This window comes from Piliocolobus tephrosceles, chromosome 7 (genome assembly GCF_002776525.5).
Source record: "Piliocolobus tephrosceles isolate RC106 chromosome 7, ASM277652v3, whole genome shotgun sequence".
NCBI classification, from domain to species: domain Eukaryota; kingdom Metazoa; phylum Chordata; class Mammalia; order Primates; family Cercopithecidae; genus Piliocolobus; species Piliocolobus tephrosceles.
In genome coordinates, this window is record NC_045440.1 from 118,591,089 (window position 1) to 118,598,787 (window position 7,699).

The 7,699-nt window shown below is 35.7% G+C and overlaps 1 long non-coding RNA gene across 3 annotated transcripts in view; it reads right to left on the bottom strand.

Moving 5' to 3' along the window:
- Window positions 1-6,579, bottom strand: part of LOC111551104 — a 126,173-nt gene extending 119,594 nt beyond the window's left edge. For 2 of the 3 annotated variants that reach the window (XR_002734270.1, XR_002734269.2), the window contains exons 1-2: window positions 3,303-3,705; window positions 1,589-1,755 (exon numbers count right to left, since the gene is read on the bottom strand). This is a non-coding gene — a long non-coding RNA (uncharacterized LOC111551104). Of the gene's footprint in view, window positions 1-1,588; window positions 1,756-3,302; window positions 3,706-6,517 lie in introns of those variants that run through there. The other variant, XR_002734271.2, reaches the window with a different exon arrangement.
- Window positions 6,580-7,699: the final 1,120 nt, after the last annotated feature.

Below are 7,699 nucleotides of genomic sequence, written 5' to 3' on the forward strand. Positions count from 1 at the left end.
AATGAATATAAGTCAATGACCATGGAAATAATACAAACCAAAGCATAGAGAACAAAAAGGTAGAAAATCAAAACAAAAACCAAAAATTAAAAAGAAACTAAGAGGCTCTGGCCTGTGGGAAAATATAAAGCAGTTTATCATAAAATATGAGTCCAAGAAGAAAAGAGACAGAAAATACATTATAAAAAAATAGCTAAATTTTCCAAAATCAATAACATCTACAAAATCAGAGATTCAAAAAGCTCCGTGAAAGAAAACCTGGATAAACAAAACAGGAAAACACACAAGTGAACATCATAATCGAATTGACAAAAAACAGTGTATCAGAGAAAAAAAATCCATTACACAAAGTAGAACAATGTAAAGATTAATCAGTAATTTCTCATCTGAAGAAAAACAAGCCAGCACACATAAAAAAATGACATCTCTGTAACAGAGAAAGAAAAAAAAAAGTCAAACTAGAATTTATATCCAATGAAAACATCTTTCTTACATGACAGCAACATGAAAACATTTCTGACAAACAAAAGCAGAGAGAATTTGTAATGAAAGAAAAGCTACAGGAAGTTCTTCCAGCTGCAGGAAATCAACATCAGATGAAAACTTGGATCTACAACATGAATAGAAAGCACTGAAAATTATAAGCTTATTAGTAAATATAAAAATATTTTCTTATCTTTTTAATTTTCATATTTATTTGAAAAACAAAAAAGTAGCAATATATTGATATTTGTAACATATGTAGAAGGAAGATGTACAACAAAATCAGCATCAATGACGGGAAGGGCAAAGGAAAATACAGCATACCATGGTAATTACATTATAAATGAAGTGATATAATTGAATTTGAAGACAGGCTGTGAAAAGGACAAAAATGCATAAAGCAAATCCTAGAGCCACCACTAAAAAATAAATAAAACAAAAGAGGAAGAGTGTATTAGTCCACTTTCACACCATTGATAAAGACAACCTGAGACTGGGCAATTTACAAAAGAGAGAGGTTTAATGGACTTACAATTCCACATGGCTGGGGAGGCCTCACAATCATGGTGCAAGGTAAAACACAAGTCTTAAATGGCAGCAGACAAGAGAAGGAAGTTTGTGCGAGAAATTCTCCTTTTAAAATCAGATCTCATGAAACTTAAGAAACACTTGCCCCAGGATGCAATTACCTCCCACGTAGTCCTTCCCACAATACGTTAGGAATTCAAGGTGAGATTTGGATGGGGACACAGTGAAACCATATCAAAGAGTAAATAAGCCAAGAGAAGAGATTAGATAGAATACTAAAAGGTGGTAAAAAATAACACTTGGAAAAATGGCAAAAACAAAGATGACAGGCAAATGGAAAACAATCTAATAGTAGATAAACCCAACAATATTAATACTAATATTAAATATAAATAATCTAAACAATCATAGACGGAGATTTTAAGATTATATTTTTCCAAAGAAGCAAGACCCAACTACATGCTATCTATAGGAAATATACTTTAAATATTTAAATATAATATATTAGTCTGCTTGAGCAGCCATAACAAAATACCATAGAAAGGGTGGCTTTAACAACTGAAATTTATTTTCTCACCTTTGCAGAGTCTGGAAGTCCAAGATGAAGGTGCCAGTGTTGTTTTCCAGTGAAGTCTCCCTTAATGGCTTGCAGGCTGCTTTCTTGGCTGTGTCCCCACTTGGCCAGTCCTCTTTGCACAAAAGAAAAGAGTAAGGTCTTTGGTGTCTCTTCCTCTTCTTATACCACTGAAAAAACAGGATTAGAATTAGGTTCTCACCTTTATAGATTAATTTGACCTTAATTATCTCCTTACAGGTCATTTCTCCAATTACAGTCACCTTGGAGGATTAGAATTTCAACATATGAATTTGAGAGAAGGGCACAATTCAGTCCATAACACAAAGGTACATTAAGTAGAAAGTGAAAAAAATATACATTGTGCAAAAATATATATTGTGCAGAAAATATATATTGTGCAACATGAACGAAAATGTACATGTTGATTGAATTCACTCCAGGCTGGGTGACAGAGCGAGACTCCATCTCAAAAAAAAAAAAAAAAAAATTAGAAAAATATATTAATCCCTTGAAGTTGAAAAAGATGTTAGTAAACATTTAGTATCAACTAAAAATAAATAATAAATGAAGAAAAGACAATTTTTCCTTACAATAGAAGTCCAATTTATACATGTAAAAAGAATAATGGAAATAAAAAACAGCATTTGAAAAACACAATGTTAATGACTGTTGCAGGCAAAAATCATTGATAGAGGTTGAAATTAGCAAATAGAAATACAATGAGATAGCATATCTGCATAGTCTCAAAGTATCTCTTTACAAGATAATTATTAATTATGAAGGGAAAAATTATAATTTTAGTGTGGATAAACCTGAGAGACGTTATCCAAATGATTAAAGTTAAAAATCATCAGTAATAAGACCAATTTACATTATGTACCTCATGATGTCTGAAAAGGGCAAAATATCACTTCTGTGATGTTTTTGCAAAAGGGTATAACTTTAGTCTCATACTGAGAAAGCATCAGGTAAATGCAGCACAGAGACATTCTGCAAAATAACCGACCAGACTCTAAAAGGGAGGGAGACTATCTTAAAAAAAAAAAAAATTCAGAGGAAAAAGCATTGATTAAAAAAGTAAGCTGTAAAATAAGTGGTAAATTTCTAGTAAAAATATAAAGTTATAATATTGATTTAATTAAAATTAACCTTTCTCTAAATTTAACTGAGGTCAGTAAGTCACCTCATATATTGTTTATTATCTACTATAGAAAAGAAATTAAAGAAAATGCTTTTAAAACATTGATATACAACTCAACAATTTGGTAAATTAATTGCCATTATTCCAGAAAATATGTTTTAAAATATTTTTGCAATTTATTATTTGGTGGAAAAGTACATTATTTATTTTTTATAATGTATTTGCAAATAATTTAATGTAATTAATTGTAATGTCATGTAATTCCACATCCCGCTATAAACTGTGTTGTCCTTCATCTAGACAGATGAAAATCTAGCCCACTTTAAACATCTCCAAAAACAGGTATGTCTCACATTCTCTAAGAAACTACTTTGATATCCAGCCTAGAGCGCAACATTACTTTAAAACTTAAAAAAAATTCTCTAATGGCATAATTTAATTTTAAAAATACATTTATAAATGAGTTCCATCAAGGTAAAAACAAATTAAGCTTTATTTCCCAAATACCCTTTTTGTCACAGTCACCCCAAAACCCATAGAAAGCATTTTCAAAATTTAACTAACGTTTTGTACCTGGAAGATGCAGGCATACATGGGGAGTAGGAGGAGAACTCAGTTGACAGGATTTAAAATAAAGTTCTCTGTTGTGGAGGATCTTGTTGAAGGAAAAAGCCGGAATCTTCTCTTTTTGGTCAGCAAAGCAAATTAGGATGGTGTTGAAATTATATCCGTCTTGTCATCTCCCTGGCAGGACACCTTTTGATAGGACCTTCTGTTCCTCCCATTTCTTGGCAGACTCTTACTTTGGGATGTCTGGAAATAATGGAACTTTCAAGACTAAATAATGGAGCCTGGCAGAGCTTCTGTAGTTCTTACTTAAAGATCTAAATCATATATTTGCATCAGGTCATTTAAAGTAAACTTGAAGTACTTGAATTGAAGCTTGAAACACAACTGCTTAGTAATAGAATTCAACTTTGTCAACTCTCCTTGTGATTGCAATTTTATCTAGAAAATGGGACTCGCAGTATTTTAAGTGTATCATGCCGCTTTTAAAGAATGTGATACTTCACACTTTAAGCAAGAAAAGATAAAATATCCAGACAGAAGATTTGGTACCCATCATTAGAACCAGATGCATGTTTTTTTTTGTTTTGTTTTTTGGCTTTTTTGTTTTTGTCTTTAATGGGCAAAGGCTGGGAATTTGCCTGTATTTGGTTTTGCTCCATTCCTCACAAGCCTGATCTAAGCAGGAGCTCTTACTGACTTCAGAGGGACTACTACAACTTTGACTCCAGAACAAACGCCTGTATGCAATTCCAAGGGCTCAGAGCAAAACAAACATGGGCTGTACCTTTCACCATCGTCATGATGTATGTAGAATTCCCAAATACATGTTCTCCTAGGGCTTGATCTCCTGAAGAAAAACTTTATTTATCCCTAGATGAGGCCTGGATTTCATGGCTAGTATTTTTCTGAGACGACAGATTTAAGTAATGCCATTTTTGTAAGCACAGGGAGGACTTCATTAAAGGCTTGCTGGTGTTAGCTTTATTTTAGTCTTGAAAAAATATGACTAAATAAGACAATCTCAAAAGCATTCTGCTGAGTGAAAGAAGCCTTATACGGAAATGTACATGTTGAATGAATTCATTTATATGAAGCTCTAGAACGGGCAAAACTAATCAACGCTAAAATAATAAACTAAGAATTTGTAAAGCCTCTGTGTGGGAATAACATGTGCATTTGATTTAAAATATCTCCATTTGCAAATTTACCTGAAGTAACAGCTAACACTCAAAAAAGATGCTTATTATCAGATAACATTTTGTTTCTCAGATAGGAGGTAAGAAGCAAATAATTTTAAATTGAAATTTTTTTCTTTAAATTTTTTATTGTGGTAGCATACACACAACATAAAATTTACCATTGCATTTATTCTAAAGTATATGATTTGGAGGCATTAAATTCACAATTTTGTAAAAACATCACCAACATCTAGTTCTGGAGCATTTTCATTACCCCAAAGGAAAATCTCCTACCCATTGAGCCGTCACTCCCCATTCTCCTCTTCTCCCAGCATTATTTGTAAATGTGTCTTTTTTATTTCAGTCACTCATTGACTACATGACTAATTTTTCAGTGCCTCCTGGCACTGGGACAGAATAGCAGATGGAATGGTGTCCAGGACAGACTTACTAGGTCTTTCCCTTTAGACAGCTCCTTCCCCACCTTGCCCCAAGGGTATGGCAGGAAGCAGAAGGAATGGGAACACAGGTAAGAGGCTGACACTTGCAAAGAGGAGCACTGCAACATAAAATTGCAACATTTGTTTTCTAGCAACACTTTTTAAATATAGTCTTCCTTTAGAAGGTGAATTTTAGATGTTGGGACTTTCATGAAAAGTTTTCAGTTGACTTTGAAAGAAAGGCTTTGAAGTGCTTTAACAAATTATTTAGTGAGATCAGCAAAGGACAGGGAATCAGTAACTTTTGGTTCTATTCTTGTATACTGGTGACTTCCTGTGTGAGTTTAGGCAAATCATTTACTGTTTGTTGAGTTACTTATTGGGGTGTTCTTATTTCTCAGAATGAGTAAAACAGTTAAATCTATCTAAGCTGGAATGGACATATAGAATATACCTTGTGAATTTTATGCAACAAGGGTAATAACCTACTTTCTGAATGACTAAGAGTCTCAAGCTTTCTCGGCACAACCTTTTCGCATGGCCTCATCGGTATCCATGCAAATCATGTTCGACAGAGCAACATTTGACAAACATTGATCAGAATCACAAACCAAATTAGATTCTACATGTATTTTTAATGAGGAAGAGAATGGCAACATTGTCAGGGACATTCATATGGATGGATAGCATCAACACCTTTATACACACACACGCACAGACACATGTTTTCCTCAGATTTTCCAGTTTAGTCCAAACTTCAATGTCAAGTCCACTTGACAAACTTTAAACATAACAAATATTTCTTCCTCTGGGCTATTCACTGTCATAGAATCTATTCATACTCTTACACAGTCATGTTCTCTAGTTTACCTCAGTCACTTTTCATGGCAATTTGGCAATATACAAGAAAATTAAAATTTAAATAAAAATTAACTTATACCTTGATTCTAAATACTTTTGATATTTATTCTAAAGATAAAATTTCACACACTTATGGGGAAATAGTTTAAAATGTTCTACTATAGCATATTTTAATATAAAGACAAAAATAAAAATAATATCATAGTAATCTATACCTATCCATACAAGCTACAACACATCCATACAATTGAGTAACAAATAAGGCAGACCTTACGCATGTTGATGTAGAACGATCATACTATGTTGTTACAGAGTTCATTTATTAAATCATCAAATAACTAATGGAGTGCCTACTATATTCCAGGTACTTTTCTACATACTGAGATACAACAGTGAAAAAAACAAAGTTCCTGTCCTCTAAGAGGTATACCCAGATCATAAACAAATATGTCAGTTTAAGTGCTTTGGAGAATCCTAAAGAGCTTAAGGACAGTGAGGAAGAAAGGTGGCAATGCATAAGCCAGGATAAACTAGGTTATACTCTGGTAACAAACCCCAAAATCTTTTTTGTATAAAACAGAATTGGCCAGGTGCGGTGGCTCACACCTGTAATCCCAGCACTTTGGGAGGCCGAGGCAGGTAGATTCTGAGGTTAGGAGTTCGAGACCGGTCTGGCCAATACGATGAAACCCCATCTCTACTAAAAATGTAAAAACTAGCCAGGCATGATAGCACTCACCTGTAGTCCCAGCTACTCCGGAGGCTGGGGCAGAAATAATCACGTGAACCCAGGAGGTGGAGGTAGCAGTGAGCCGAGATCGTGCCACTGCACTCCAGCCAGGACGACAAAGCGAGACTCCATCTCAAAAAAAAAAAGAAAAAAACCAGAATGAATACCACTCCTTCACTCCCTAGTCTAGTGATTTTCATGTGGAGAGGCCGTAGCTCTATGCAGTGATCACTCAGGGATCCATGTGGAGGTGTCTCCAGCAGGTGTCAAGGCAAGGAAAGAGGGGTCATGGAGAATCACCCACTGACTTTTAAATGCTTCCACCTGTCACTCTTGTTTACACTGTATTGACCAAAGGAAGTCACATGGCCTCACCCAACTCTCAGAGTGGAAATGTAATTACCCTGTGCCCCACACCCTGTGCCAGAAAAGTGAGGGAGATCCCAATATGAGTGAAAGGGGCTTATGTCTACATAGGCTTATGTTGCCATTAATCAAGTCCTTGCTGGAAAGTTGACATCCACACTCTGATGAGAAGGCAATGAGAGAATTCGCTCTGTGGACATTAGAAGGGAGAGCATTCTGAGCGGATAAAACAGCAGGGCACAGATTTGAAGGAATTATGCCTGGCCTATTTCAGGAAAGTAGGGAGGCTGGGCTGATTCAAAGAATTTGTAGGAGGCCGGGCGCGGTGGCTCAAGCCTGTAATCCCAGCACTTTGGGAGGCTGAGACGGGCGGATCACGAAGTCAGGAGATGGAGACTATCCTGGCTAACACGGTGAAACCCCATCTCTACTAAAAAAATACAAAAAACTAGCCAGGCCAGGTGGCAGGCGCCTGTAGTCCCAGCCACTCAGGAGGCTGAGGCAGGAGAATGGCGTAAACCCGGGAGGCGGAGCTTGCAGTGAGCTGAGGTCCGGCCACTGCACTCCAGCCTGGGCGACAGAGCAAGACTCCGTCTCAAAAAAAAAAAAAAAAAAAAAAAAAAAGAATTTGTAGGATAGTGATAAAGATATTAGAATAATGCCACAGAAGTTGTAGGAAGTCAAGCACAGAGAGCTCCTGGGCTGCTTACTCTCAGGATTTGGTTTTAACACTGAATGAGAGGCTAAAAGCAAGAAAACGACAGATCTGTCTTACGTTTTTAAAAGATCATTCTGCCTGCTGTGAGGAGAATGAACTGGGGTGGG